This window comes from Diceros bicornis, chromosome 29, assembly GCF_020826845.1.
Source record: "Diceros bicornis minor isolate mBicDic1 chromosome 29, mDicBic1.mat.cur, whole genome shotgun sequence".
Classification (NCBI taxonomy): Eukaryota; Metazoa; Chordata; class Mammalia; order Perissodactyla; family Rhinocerotidae; genus Diceros; species Diceros bicornis.
In genome coordinates, this window is record NC_080768.1 from 10,486,993 (window position 1) to 10,503,214 (window position 16,222).

General features: G+C 33.8%; 1 long non-coding RNA gene across 1 annotated transcript in view; it reads right to left on the reverse strand.

Annotated features, from left to right (window-relative positions):
• Positions 1-731: 731 nt before the first annotated feature.
• LOC131393917 (uncharacterized) overlaps positions 732-16,222 on the reverse strand; it is a 163,886-nt gene continuing 148,395 nt past the window's right edge. Inside the window, exons 2-3 of the long non-coding RNA XR_009216005.1 lie at positions 4,026-4,099; positions 732-976 (exon numbers count right to left, since the gene is read on the reverse strand). This is a non-coding gene — a long non-coding RNA (uncharacterized LOC131393917). The remainder of the gene's footprint in view (positions 977-4,025; positions 4,100-16,222) is intronic.

A 16,222-nucleotide genomic window follows, 5' to 3' on the forward strand; every position in this document is an offset into this window, starting at 1 on the left:
TAACACAAAGAAGTCATACTCATTATAATCAGAAAATAATAGCATTATTCTATCACTGCTGTTATACACAAACGTAGAATGTTGACATTTATCCAAATAATTATCTTGATTTTTTCAACTTGCATCGCTATGTGAAACAGACAAAGGGTGATTTAAATTCCTTTTTGAAACCCAAATTAATAATGTGCTACATTTTATTACTTACTTTTAAAAATTTACAGTAGACCTATAAAGCGTACATATGCCTTAATAGTCATCTATTGTTTCTTTTCATGTGAGATAGTACCTTAATCAGAAATGTCTTCTCTTTAAAGGAAGGATATAAATCTTGCCACAATTTTATCCTGTCACCATACAAAGCCATTAGATTCAATGTTTGATGAATACTAAGTAGCAATATGCTACTTGGAATTTGATAAAAACATGAAACTTATTTCATGTAAATGTGCTAACTAGTACTAATGCATTCTCCAGTGTGTTTTCACTATATGAGATTCGAGACATCTGATGGCTAGGCGACATGGAAAACGTGGTCTAAATAATATCTGTTCGATGGAAGAAATGAAGATTCATCCACGGGATAAAGAACAATCAAATGAATTTACAAACCTCTTGGATTTCTTTCAGATGCATAGTTTGTTTTGTTTTGTTTTCTTACTGTGAAGTAGCAGAATAAGATTAAATTAACTTAGTATAGAAATCTACCAGCTTAATAAAACAAAGTTTCTACATTAATTTTCCTTTCGAGACAATCTGAAAATTATGCCTCCTCATGAACCTAAGAAGAAACATGTTCTGGATTTATCTGAACCCTCTAGAGCACATCCTCATATTTTTCTGTTATAAACAAAATAAAGCAGATCCTTAGTGGACTGAGGTAGCTAAAATTATGACGAGGAGAGTAGAACAATACCTGCCACAGCAGGAAAGGGTCCTTTCCCAACTCCAAGTTACTCCATATGAACAGCCAACTGAACTAGGATAGAAAAAAACACAATTTGAAAACATTTACGTAAATTGAATTTAGTTATATGGTCTTCATATAACCATTCTCATATCAGAAGAAGGGATTAATGACTATGTAAATGTCTGCTACAGAACATAATTTAAGAATTTCTTTATATTTATGCTAACAAACATTGTATGAATTGATTCCACCAATATATACATTATAAAAAATATGTTTCTCCCTTTTAGAATAAAGTGAAACATATATGAAAGCATTTTTGTTAATTTAAGGACTTTCTAGTACTCTTAGACATGAAAATAAAACTGAACAGTAAATGAGTAGTTTATATGCTGGCGTGGTATTTTGTATTGAAGTTCTTTAATTTGATATCTTCATGACTATAAGAATGATTTTATAATATTACTATATTTGTAGTTTTATGGGTTTTCTATAAATTTTCCTCTAACTGATTAATAGAAACTCAAGATCAATCTACTCATACATAATAACGAGTGTTGGTTTCATTTCATGGATAAATGTTCGTGTTTGATATTTCAGATGTCAAAACAGAAAGATCTCAAGACCTATATTTCCTTTTCGTGTTAGCACAACCTGCAGTTGTTAGGAGAGCTGTCAATCTCTTCTTAATACATTCAAGTCTTTTGGAGAAAAGCACAGGCCAAAAGGGAAAACGCACAGCGGAAAATTTCTGAAGCTGATTATAGAGAAGGCTGAATGGTAGTTGAAGGTAAATTTCCAAAGGGATCCAATTAACATGCTCTATCAAATAAGAATTGGAGAATGAGCCATTAATTTTACGGCATTTTTTTTCCTTCTACCTGGTTTTTCATAAGTTGGACTTCTTTCCAGGCTAATTAACCACTAAACATTTTACAAGCAATCTAAGTACGGAAGCAGTAAGAGATAAGCTGCACTTATGAAGTAATTGACAAAGGGTACATTTAGCATTTTAAGCAATGATGGTGAGCACCCTAATACCGGAAGAAACGCTCATGTACTGCCATTTGACGGGTCATTCGTTAATCTCAGATGTCAGCATCAAATAATAGAGACTCAAGGCTAAGATGAACCTACACACAGTAGGTGGGGGGATCCTAGTGCCAAGAGCTTCTGAGAAAACAGTGTTCTTGCCTTGGCATTATCCAAATACCCCTGGTGCTATCTCAGATGAATTCCCTAGCTATTTGATTTTCTTTTGACAGTAAAGTCAAAGCTGACAAACCAAGGCAGTTCTCAAAGAAATTCAATTACTGAAATATCTGACAGCTTGCTTTGCTTCTTACTCAAGTTTACAAAGTTGCTTGCAGCATGTATAATGTAGTTTGCTTTGTAAGACATGCACTGTATTTTATAAATAAAATAAAAAATACGATCAAAAGGAAGAGAAAAAATTTCAGAAACTTAAAAATCTTGGTTGAAAGAGAAAAAAGGTAGTGATAATGGATTTAGAAATATTTACAATTTTTTCATTGAGAGCCTATTAGCTTTCTAGTATTGTTTATGGCATTCAAAAGATAGAAGACTAAATTGTTTCTGTCTTTGAGAAGACTGAAATCTATCAAACATTTGTTGTTATGAAATTTGCAGTCATTAAAATAGTTTGAATTCAAATGGTGCACTCCTAAATTTTAAAATGTTTTTATTTCTAAATAACAATATCCCCATGTGTTGAATAAGTACAGAGAGGGACAGTTTTGTTTTTGAGGGGGTTGGGCCAAGTTCCAGTAGCCTCAGAACCATGTGACTCATTTCCCCAAATTGGGATAAATAGTGAATGAGATCAAGCATACCATTTGTGTGTGTGTATCACTATGCCATAAATAATCTATATAAATTGCATTAATATATAATTGTTATATAAAACAGGGTGATTTATATTATAATTTAAAAATAATAAAAGAGAAAAATGAGCTTAGGAACAAGATTTCAAGAACTATCTTGCTCCTACTGACTGATTACTGTATTTAACTTAAATTCAGATTCTCTTCAACTAATTAGACCTCAAGATTAGGCTGCAGAAAAATATTAGGGAGAAGGAATGACATTGTATCTGTATCCACCAATCTTTTGTCTGGCCTAACTCCAGGGGAGTGGGCAATAAAGAATTCTTTTAAGGATTAGAGTTTTCTCTGTGGGCCTCCTTAAAACTTGAGAACATTTGCACTGACTGTCAAATTGGTCATTCACCCTTTTCTTCTCTCTCCCCAGAGTTTCAACATTTCCAGAAAAAAAAATTAATTAGATTTACTGGACAGTTTTTTACTGAGTTAGGACTTAGAGATTTTCATCCCACCATCCCAAAGATGGGCCTTTCTGAAACTAGATGCTGTCAGAAATTTGACCTGTGTGCACTTAACGGTCATTTAGTCCCACTCTCTTAATTGACAATAAGAGGAATTTGCAGTTAAATAAGTTCCAAAGGTCATGCATTTGTTAGGAAAAAATGTGCATGGGTTCTACACTAACTCTTATATCCTCAAACTCCACCTGTAGTATTAATTATATATAAAATCTACTCATATATCAGTTTTCAAATACCTAGACAACGTATTTCTTGATTTTACTTCATGTATATTTTCTGGAGAATATGTTATGCAACCTACTTTCAATTACATTTCATAACAAAAAATCTAATTTATCTTAGTAACAAAATACCAATATGTATTTTTTCATCAATTTCTAGTGCTTGGCTCCAAGTAGAATTAACAATAATAGATAAATGGTTATTTGAAATACTGTAAAGCCCTTTCAACAGGTGAATAATAAACCATCGAATGTGACATGAGATTTCCAGCTTCCCATGGTTTCTTGTACAATCCATCCCTTTTATCTCTCTCTCTCTCTATTACTACTCTCCCTGGAAAAATCTCATCTGTGTTTTAAAATCCAGCTAACTGCTCATACCATGAAGGACACTGGGAGGAAACACAACTCAGTTGACTGGTTGGCTTTATTCTCAAAGACAAACTGAAAGTGAGCATTACAACTGCTTTGTATAGCGACACATTTTCTTAGAAAATGTTTTCTTCTGCTTTAGTAGACAACTATTTCATACCTTCTCTTTTCTCCCTCAACTGCTCAGACGTTGTCACCCCTTCTCATTCTTAGGTGATGATCTTGATTCTTTCACTAGGAAAAGAGAAATAATCAGAACAGAACATCCATAGCCTCCCACACATTAAATATTAACCTGTAAGCAAACCGGACATTTATGTTTTGCTTTTTCTTATTTTTCTTCTTTCTTGTCACATGTTGAACAATCTAACAGATTACATTTCCTTTCTCCTCTCCAAGGCTCTGCCTCCTGCAAGATACACTTCTCACCCTCCTGTGACTAATTCCCATAGCATACATATATGTATATCTACACATATAGATAGATAAGATGATTGATAGATAGATATTGAGATAGATAACCTACCATCTTTAAAATAAAAACTGAACCCTTCTCTCAGATTTACATACTGGCCAGACATTGCCTTGTTTTTCTTCTCCTAGACGTCTCAAGAGTCTCTGAACTCATGGGCCCTACTTCCTCTCCTCCAATTCTCCCTGAAATCTACTCCAATCAGTTTTAGGCTAATCACCTCTAGAAATCATTCTTACAAAGCTACCAGTGACGTATAATTTGCCCAAACCAAATGGTCATTTCAACCTTCATGTTACTCAACTTCTAAGCACTATTTGACACAATTGATAACTTCCTGCCTCTTGAAACACATTTCTTACCCATATTACAGGACTTTCTCTCTCTCTCTTTCTCCCTTGGTTCTTCTTCCATTCCACTGGAAGCTTCTTATCCATCTCCTTTTTGGGTCCTTTTAATATTCCTGACTTTCCTGAAGTTTTGTTTTTCCTCAACCTACACTTAGTCCATAGATATTTTCATCCCGTTCCTTGACTTTCAATATAATATGTAGGTGGTTGATAATTTCTCTTTCTCTTAGTCCATTCAGGCTGCTATAAAAAAAACTCCGCAGACTAAGTATCTTAGAAACCCCGAAATTTATTTCTCACAGTTTTGGAGGATGAATGTATGAGATTAGGGTGCCAGAATGGAAGGGTGAGGGCCATCTTCATGGTTCATAGCCAGCACCTTTTACCTGTGTCCTCACACGGGGCAAGGGGTAAGAGAGCTCTGTGGGGTCTCTTTTATAAGAGAATTAATCCCATTCATGAGGGTTCCACCCTCATGGCCTAAGCACACCCCAAAGACCCCATCTCTCAATACCATCTCCTATGGGGGTTAGGATTTCAACATATAAATTTTGGGGGGACACAAGCTTCAGACCATGGCACTCTCTAAATAGTATTTCTGGCTGTAACAGTTCCTGAATTCAGATTTGTGTATCCAGCTGTCTACTCAACATCTCCTCCTGTATGTAGAAACAACTCTTATAGAATGTTCATTGCATACAAGGCACTCTACCAAGTACTTTCTGTGTTTTTAGGCACATAGTCCCCCAACAATGCTACTGGGTACGTACCATTTAGAAAGGTATTTTTACGTTTCTGCATATGAGGAAACTGAAGCAGAGAGAAAGAAACTTTCTCAAAGTGTCATCTGGCAAATGGCAGAGCTTGAATTTAAACCCAGACATTTTGGCGAGATGGCACTGTTCTTCATCATGATGCTTTGCTCATATTTGTTAAGATATCCAAAGTGGAACCCTCATAATTACCTCTCTAATATTCTCCTATTCCAGTTTTCCCCATCTCAGTAAACTTTAACTATATACCCACAATAACTTTGGTAAAAATACCAGTAATAATTTCAATCCTGACAACCGTTAAACCAGAAAATCCTGTCATATGTACCTTAAAATACATCCAGCATCTAGGCATTCCTCAGCTGTCCACTATTTGCATCTTAGTCCAAACCACCATCATTTCTGGCCTGGATGGTGCGATCTCATCCTAAGATATTTTTCTGAGTCAGTGCTTCCCCTTATGAAGTATGTTCTAAACAATGTGGAGTGAAGCCAAATCCAATCAATTAAAGTTGGATATTGCATCTCCACTGCTGATATCTGCAAAGACTTCCCATCTCACTCAATAAAGTGTAAAGTCCTTCCTGGAACTTCTGGTGCCTAAAGGACCTGACCCCCGATACTTCTCTGATCTCATCTCCTTCCACTCTCCTCTTTGCTTATTGTCTCCCATCTCTTCAATACCTCAAGATGCTATGGCTTTAGGACCTTGAACTTGTTCTTTTTGCCAGGAAAACTCTTACCATAGATACCCTCATTAACTTATTTCTTTGCCTCATGTATTAGAGGCTTGAACTGTATCCTTTCAGATTGCGCTTCCTAAAACAGTATGACCCACCCTTCTCCTTCTCTGATTTATAGTACCTTTGAACATTTATTGCCATCATGTGTACATTGTATCGGTTTGTTGGTATCTTTATTGTTGGTCTCCACCTTGCAAATAGAATAGAAGCTCATCAGAGAAGAGATTTTACATGGTTTTGTTCACTGTTGTATCCCCAACATCTAAAACAATGCCTGACACACAGTAGATGCTTGATTAATATATGGTAGATGAATAATAAAGGAACCACAACCCATCCCATTGAAGATTGAATAGTCTAAAGTTTGAGGGAAGAAAAAGGTTATCATTTGGTTTTGAATTTTGCATAGATCTGCTTTTCCAACCCAGAAAAAGAGGCACATCTTATTCACCACATAATAGAGATTCCTATTTACCAGAAACCAATTTGGAGCCCTTTGGTTGCAAAATAGAAGAAAAAATAATCTATAAAATGATGAGACATAAACATAAAATTATATAAATCTACAGGTAGACCAAAATGTGGGGTTTTAACCTGTCTCTGTACAAATAAAACAGTAAAACTAAAGGCAAGCAGAGAACAAATCTGAGTCCTCAATATTTATAACAAAGGACATATTTTTTTCTGTAACATTGTATAACTTGAAATTTGAACCTGAACAATAAATTAGTGAAGGGACGTTGGGAATACTTCCTCATACAAGAATCTTTCTTCTGGCAGGTGGTCATCCAATTTCTGCTAGAAATGTTTTAGTAACAGAGAAACCACTACATTAAAGATGAAATGAATCCTACTATTGGACAGTTACAATTGTCAGAAATATTTTTCTTTTATCAAAACTAAATCTGCCTCCTGTTCACTTTCTTCCCTTGGTCTTAATTTTGGTCCACTAAGTCTAATTTTTTAAAAATATGAAATGTTCAAGATGTATGACTATATTTAACATTTTCTGACTCTTTTAATCAGAGCTAAATCTTTCCTTTTTTACATTATGTATGGGTTTACCACTTTTTAACTGCCTAAGTTACCCTCTTTTGAGTCTATTAGAATTTGTTAACATCTCTCTTATACTAGGATTTCCAGTATTCACTGCAATGCATTTTAACAATAAGCATCTAAATTTACTAATCCAGACTGCCATTGAAATGACCACACAGCTATAAAAATAGCAAACAGCTGTACCAGCACTGGAAATTAAAGTAGCAGGCCGTCCACTCTTCAGAAGCTTGAATAAATTTCTTCAGAATTTAAAATAGGTGATACTAGAAAAAGATGTTTTCACTCCCTGACTTGGAAATTCTAACTTACTGAAAAAGACTGCACAATGTCAGAGAAACAGGTCTTGTCAGAATCACATCATTCTGCAGGAGTGGAGCTGAGATAAATGCAAGATACAGAAAAGTTGGGGAGGTCGTTATTCATGACTCTGACTGCTAATTTGAATAAACACCATTTGAGCAGGTATACCAGAAGACCTAACAGACACATGATTGCAGCTGTTTGGCGGGCATAACAATGCAGGACAGGACCTTTCTATGGACCAACTGTGGTTTCCAAGCCAAACTGGACTCCCTGCTTCATCAATATAGAGAAGGAACTGTGTTGAGTAAATACTTCTATAGACTAACCATTATCCATTGGGTTCCATTGTCTTATGTCAGGATATTAGCTCACTGAACTTATGTCACAAACTTATACCAACTACCCTCTGGTTTAAGGTCTTAAGTTCTTTAGTAAGACAGATAAGCAAACAGAAAGTGAAGCGATTCAAAAAGATCATCCTTCTCTATAATTAGGAGAATGGTTGAAAAATGATCTCAGAAACAAAAGAGCCAATCTAAGAATCCTTTGTAAATATTTTGGGAACAATTGCTCAAAACCAACTTATAGTAACTGTATTGGTTTTATAGATAAAGTATATCAAAATGTCAAAAGACCCATGATTCCCTAGCTATTAAAAAATAATTGATAAGTGATAAGATATTCCTAATCATTTGACGCATTTGAAATAACTGAATTCCCAAATCTTTCAAAGATGGCTCTCAAAGAGCAAATTAAAGACTAATCCTATTTGTGCATATATTTGAAAAACCTCAAATTGCATATTAGTAAAGTCAAACCTGTCAAGGTATTAAAAAAGTAGAACCATAAACAAGTTGGCATTTTTCCAGAGGTATAAAGATCATTCAGCATTAAGAAATCTGTTAATTTATGTAACTCCATTAACATGGCAAAGAAGAATAAACTTAGTCACATGCCTCTAAGTATTGAAGAGGGCATTTAAAAATTTTAATATCCATTAGTATTAAAAAAAACCTTCATGATAGGAAGAAAGATAATTCCTTAACTTTATAAGAATATTTATATGAAACATAAAGCCAAAATCCCACTTAAAAATGTAACACAAAATATATTCTCCTTCTTAAAGTCAGAAAAAAAACTTTACGGTTACAAGTCATCATTTCAGTTTGCATTGTTTTGCATAATTTTTGCTGAAAGTAATAAAATGATATAATAAATAATTGAGAGGAAGAAAGAAAATATGCACTATATTCATATGACTTTATTGTTTACCTGGAAAACAAACAAATCATCTACTAACCTGTTAAAATTACTAAAACCGCTTAGTAAGATTTCTGGATACAAATTGATAGGCAGCAATCAATAATTTACAGTTAGAAAATATTTTTTTAGAAAAGAGAATCCATTAACATTAGCAAAGATCAATAGAATGTGAAAAATCAACTGAAATATTAAAAAACAGTATTTTTCAAAAAAGACTATAGATCTTTAGTGAGGTTCAATAAAAATTTTGGGCGAATAAATTCAAAATTACAGAAACATCAATTTTCTCCAAATTTAATCATAAATTTGATATATTCTCAATGAAAAAACCTATGATTTTTGGATAGAATTCTATGAAAAAATATAGATATGTACCCAATATAGTATTAAAATCAGCTAAGAAAAATGAGATAATATAATTGGAAGAGTAGTTGACTTCCAAATTATTAAAAATTTCATAGAATAGATCACTGAAAGATCAAGTGTCAGGCAATATTAACAATTTTAAAATGTGATAAATGTAGCATCACATGTAAAAAAGCAAGTGAGAATTACTGAATGAATGGTAGTAAATTACATGTCAACCATCAAGAAAAAAATTGTTTAAAGTAGGTAGAGTCAAATAACACACATTTCAGAAGCATTAACTAAGAAAAAAAAACCGACGAAATAATTAGAAGAAAGACTTTTGGTAATTTTAATATTTTAGAGTGATGAATGATGTTCATTCTGGTAGGAAAACAAAGGCAAAACATAAAAACTAAAACTCATAGGATTTTCTGACAAATATTAAATCTGTATAAGAAAACAATTGCAAAGTATTAAATATAAAGCTCAAAGTAAGAAAAAGACTTTCAGCCTATTTGATCACCAAATGTTCTATTATAGGTGTGTAAAGAGTGAGTTTACTGTTAGTGCCATCAAGTGCATTCTGACTCTTACTGACCCTGTGGACAGCAGAGCAGAACCCTGCCCAGTCTTTTTACACCAACCTCTCATCTTCCAGTGCTCTATCAGACAATGCTCCACTGCTGCTCATAGGGTTTTCCTGGCCAACTTTTTCGAAAGTGAGTGGCCAGGTCCTTGTTCCTAATCTGTCTGAGTCTGGAAGCTCTCCCGAAACCTGTCCACCCTGGGTGACCCTGCTGGTATTTGAAATCCCAGTGGCATAGCTTTCAGCATCACAGCAACACACAGCCGCCACAGTATGACAACTGACAGATGGGTTCTGTGGTTCCCTGTGCGGGAAACAAACCTGGGCTGCGGTGGTGAGAGCACCAGATCTTAACCACTAGACAACCAGGGCTGGCTAAAAAGTTACTTTAATCAATAAAATTGTTACTTAAAGAAAAATGAACAAGGGACATGGAGAGGCAATTCACCAAAATGGAAAAAGGAATGTATAATAAACACAGAAAATATTTAAATTGAGTAGCAGAAGAATGCAAAGTGGACTCTGAGGGCTAATGGTTGGGAACCGTCGGACCAGTAACCAGTCATGAAAACACAGTAGCCAAACTTTGTCTTATGTCCCTTACAAAACCTGCAGGGGGCAAACTCTGTCCTGTCAGCTTGTAGATCACATGACCCTTTTCTAGCATCTCTTTGGGGAACGCAAGACAACATGTGTAAGTCTACAAGATGACCAAATGTAGTGGTTCTGCTTTCTTATTTGTCGTGGGTTTGTCTTTGTCAAGGTCTCAACCTCCTTCTTAAAGAAAAACTGATTTCTATTTGAAGTCTCATTATAATCCTAACTCTTGCACTTTCCTTGATAAACAGCCAAAAACAAACTCAACATAGAATATCAATGGTCTTTAAGGGAGAACTTCTGACATGTAAAAATTAATGGACTAATAGACTTATGAGGAATTCTATAAAAATTAGAGGATAAAACACCAAACACTCAAAGGTCACAGTAGCTAATTGGAGTACTGAGACCTCAAAATAAAGTTCTAGCTTCAAGAAAGTCTCTCTTAACGATTTGTAACTTTTGAAATTTACCCTCCTTCCATCTCTCACTTTTTTACTCAGCTTTACCTGAGGTTCTAAATGAGCTACCTTTTCTTCAGCCTTTCTTCAGAAAAAGAAATATCACATTGTAAAATTGCCAAATCCGACGGTATTGTGAGATTGCTAGACCCTGGTCTAGAGCCAAGTTAAGGCCTATAATTAGGGATTTTCCCGAACTTTAATAACACAGGCAAAACACTGTTCCTGGATGGCCAATCTGCAGCAACTAGTTCTGTTAACTATTAGCTGCACAGATCGGGGAAGATGCTTAATAATAGGATAAAAAAGAGAAGAATTAAATAAACTATTAATTAAATTAAATAAATAAAGTTACTTTGAAAGGGTAAGAAAAAATAATGCACTACATAAGGCAATTTCAAATTTTATATGTTGGGTTGACTACCAAAGATTCAAAATTATAAACTAAATTAAATCTAAATGCAGAAGCCATTGCAGGAAGAATTGCTTCAAAAGCAAGCTAGTCACGCCTGGGTTCACCTAACAAGTCGGGTTATTGCTGCCCCATACGCGCCCCTGTCTGTAAATCTACGTATGAAGCCATGGTCCACATTGCTTTCTGTGTTCATGTCTCTAAGTACCCCAGAAATGTTACCTGCCTATGAACAATCTTCAAGACATTTTTTGGCTCAAAATTCTTGCATCAATTAGTATTAATTTGAATTGCTAACCTATGATGGGGGGAAACTGAAGTTTTAATTTGCAAGAGAAATTCTTTAAAAGAGAGCATCTTTGCTCTCTCCCTGAGCTGGGGAAAAATTTCCAGCTCTTTTCTGAAGGATAACTTAGCCGTTTGAAGTTGCTACGTTAAGCAGATGATCTCAGTGACGAATCCTGCCACCTGTGGAGGAGTCCAACACCTCCTCCGATTCTGCTCCTGTGTGATGTTGAAGCCAAGCTCTTTGCAAAACTATAAACTATTCAAATATGTTCAAAACCACACAAAAGGACTACGAATTTGATCATGTGTAGTTTTTTTATTCCAGAAATTATATTAATGTTACATTTCATTATAGTAAACATGTAGCTTAACATAACCAACATAATAGAATACAACATAACGTGACATAGTGTAATTATTTAGTACACAGGGTATGGAGTCAGATTTGGCTACATAGCATCCTATCCATGTGACTTTAGACAAGTTATTTAACTTTTCTAAATTTCTATTACCTTATATATACAATGAAAAAATAATTGTACCTAATTTATATTGATACTATTAGGATTAAACATAAAGTACTTAAAACAGTTTCAGTCATATAATAAGGATAATAATTTCTTAAAAACTTTTACCTATCATCAACAGTATTATTATTTATTTACTTATTTTTTGATGAGGAAGATTATCCCTGAGCTAACATCTGTTGCCAATCCTTCTCTTTTTGCTGAGGAAGATTGGCTCTGAGGTAACATCTGTGCCCATCTTCATCTATTTTCTGTGGGAGGCCTGCCACAGCATCGCTTGATAAGCAGTGTGTAGGTCTGCATCCAGGACCTGAACCCGCAAACCCTGGGCCACCGAAGTGGAGCGTGTGACCTTAAACACTACGCTACTTGGCTGGCCCCAGTTGTGATTTTTTTGATGTCGTTTTAATTCAGCAAGATAATGCTAAATAATATGTATGAAAGACCATATAAATGTAAAAGTTAGTGCTATGAAAGAAGCCAAAAATTTAAACGTATTTATTTTATAGGTCAGTGTTTTTTCTTTTCAATTTTGTTTCTTAAAATCAAGTATGTTTTGATATTTCTCCATAACCCTTCAATTTGATGAAACTTTTGTCTTCATATTTGATTTAAATTCTATAAAAATTTTTAACTGTATACACACCAAAACCAAAACAAATAAAAAAATATCTGACATGTAAAAAAGAAGTTTGCATTCAATAAGTTTACATTTCAAGATATTAGCATTTTGGTTGTCATCAACCCCATCTAGTTCCTCTAAAGAAAGGTCAAATTTTACATTTCACTTTCACATCCCTACGCTTTAAACACCTAAATTGTTTTGACTATATTGCAAAGTAACAACATATATAGGGAACTGAAAGTTGATTTAATGAAAAATTCTAAAAGTTCAAGGATATTTTTAAGGTGCCAAATGTTACATCAGCATTCTTTCGTTTTTAAAATCTTAGCTATTAGCATTAAATATATATAGATATCAGTGTCTCCTAAAACACCATCATATACCACCCCAGTAGAGGCAGGTGCGAAAATAATTCCAGACCTTGTCCTGATAGGATACAGAAGTGTCACTGGACTTGTGTCTCCCTAACTTTTCCCCAAATCTTCATTGTGTCAAATAGCCCTTAGGTACTAACCCATTGTGTTCCAGGAAAAGGTCAAGGAAAAGGAAAGTGTATCCTGCTATGTTCTATCGAGCAATAATCCATAAAGATTCCACTTCCTCCTTTTCTTAAATTGATCTTCCTCTCCCATAAGAAGGCTGAAAACTCAAATAATGAATTTACATCATATTAATTTCTATGGAGGAGAAAATTGTGGTAAATTTTGGTAAAAAGTTAAGCAATTTACTAAAAGTCAAAAGTCACGGTCTACATGTCTTTGTATCTTTTCCTGCTTGACTGTTGGGCATAAACAGCAAGATCATTCTAGTTTTAAAAAATTAGAAAAATAGACCTAAATTTCATTGTAAGGAGGGAAACTTTGCAAAGATGAGTGTATAATAGTGTATCAATTTATTTTTAGATAAGATGAAAGATGTATCACAGGACATGAGCATGTAATTTTTTTCTTAAATTTTGAAACAGCTTGACATTCTAATGAAACATATTTCAATGGAAGCATTTATTGAATCATAATCATATTCTCCCTCAAACAATTAGGGGGGAAAAAAAAGCAAAATTACCATGTCAGGACCTCCCCCACTGCATATTCTAGAAAATCATTAGTATTTGAGGGATCAATAGTAAAACCTAAAATTCTGTTCTTGCATATAGACTCTATGATCTATTCTTTTTAAATTCCTTTATCATCAGTATTAGCCTTTCCTTTGCTTTATTATTTTTGAAGGAAACCTCACTAAAGAACGGCTCTCCATCTCTGTCGTTTGAGTATACGCTCTTCTTCATTACTTTCAATTTCTTGAGGAGAAATGTATTGTAGCCACCTGAGCCTGAGTTTTTGATGGATAGTTTCTCACAGAATCTTAGAGTTTGTCGATTTAAAAGAGCCTCTATCAAGCCATCTAGTTTATCTCTCTTCACATAGCCATTTATTTTATGATATCTCTTAATCATTTCTAAAATAAGAATACATTGTTATTCTGCAACTTTCTTTTGCCATTGATTTCCTTTGCTTGTCCAACATATACTTTGTATTACTATGTTTTTCTTAATGTTAACATGCTTTTGTTCTGTTACTCACCAAGATAAAAAAATCAACTTTATCAGACATCTAAAATTATGAGTTCTGCTATCATTTAGCAGTACTTGTTATCATAAATTGTGTACTTTTTATCTAGGTGATATTTTTTCTATATATTTTTTAAACATCACATTCATAACTTATAACCTTATGACCATAGAGTACTGGAAGAAAAGTGTTAATACGTATGTAATATACAACTAAAATAACATTTTAATGTAATATGATTAAAAGTAATTATTTAACAGTTAAAAAGAAAATTGTTAAAATACTACGAAATTGAATACTTATTATAGTATAAATCATATAGTATAAATATTATAAGGTAACTCATAAAATTTCAAACTAGCTTCCTGGTCCAAAGATACTGCTGTAAACATTAGAGAATTATGATTTGGAAATCACAAGTAGAAACTTTTCTAGAAGAGAGAGTATCATTTTTTAATAAGTAGGCTTAGAGAGAGAGTGTACGTGGAAAAGAGAGGAAAAGATTGATAGAGTAAAAAAGGGTTAGAAACACAAGGAGAGACAGAGAAAGATAGTAAGACAGGGAGACAGACTAGAAGATACCCAAATGAAAATTGATAGTGGGGAAAAATAAGCAATTAAGAGTAAGAAAAAAAGAGCTAGAAGAAAGAACAGTAGTTCAGAAAAGTTGATGTCCTAATAGCTTATACAAATAACTTGTTCAATCTCATTCAAAATCATGAAACATAAATTAAAACCAAAGTGAAACACCAAGACACACAAACTCCAATAGCTACAATTGAATGGCTTGATAATACCCAGTTTTGTTGAGGATGTGCAGCAATTATAGTTGAAATCTATACCACCTCTTTAGAAAGCTGGGTGCCATTATCTACTAGGGTTATCTAAGCACAAACAAGGATTCAGCAATATCATATGTAGGACAAATACACATATATGTGCATCAAAAGACATGGACAAAATGCTCTCAGCAGCATTGTTCAAAATAGCCAAAATTGGAAAAAACCCAAATGTCCATAAGCATTAAAGTGGGTAAATAAAATCAAGATATTGTTACAAAAGAATACTATGCAGTAATAGCTAAACAGGAAAGGACGAAAACAAAACCAAAATTCTGCAATTAGACACAACAGCAGGAGAGAGTTCAACAAACACTATGTTGAGTAAAAGAAGCCAGACACAAAACTATTTAAAAGAAAATACTGTGTAATTCTAGATGAAAGATTTTCAAAAAGATACAAAATTAACTTCTTTGTGTTAGACGCCATGATAGAGAAGAAAGAGAGGTTAATGTTTGGAAGAGAGAATTAGGGGAGTCCGAGTTTTGTTAATATTCTATGTCCTGATCTGGCTAGAGGTCACACGGATATGTTTATTTTATGATCATTCATTGAGTTGAATTTTATAGTTTTTGCATTTTTCTGTATGTGAGTATATTTCAGCAAAATCATATACAAAGTAAAACAATAAAAACAAAAACCATATATAGACCAGGGAGTTTACACGAGAAGGGAATATATATAAATCTACATGCATAGAAATTCAAGGAGAAATCGGCTGATATCTGGTAGATTTAAAGGACAATGAGACCAAGGAAGTTAGAAAAAGAGGAATTTTGCTGATAAAATGTTGACCAAACTAGAAATATATGTTTTTATAAAAATAAATAATCACACACATATGAAATAAGTGGAGCACTGGGTAGATTTTTAAAAATAAATAAGTGCTATATGTTTCGGATAACTATTATTTCCGGTTTTATAAAACATAGATTTAAAATAAAGGACATATTTTATCGATACAGTGCAGTAAGAACCAAAGGGCTCCCAGCTTGTTCCAATGAAATATGAAGAAAGTAGTTTGAAATGAACATGAGGTTAAGGTACAGATTAAATATTAAAGAAAAAGATGAAGTTACACAAAACGAGAAGTCAGACTATGTCTCCTAGGCATTTAAAATAATGGGAGATGAGTTCTCAGCA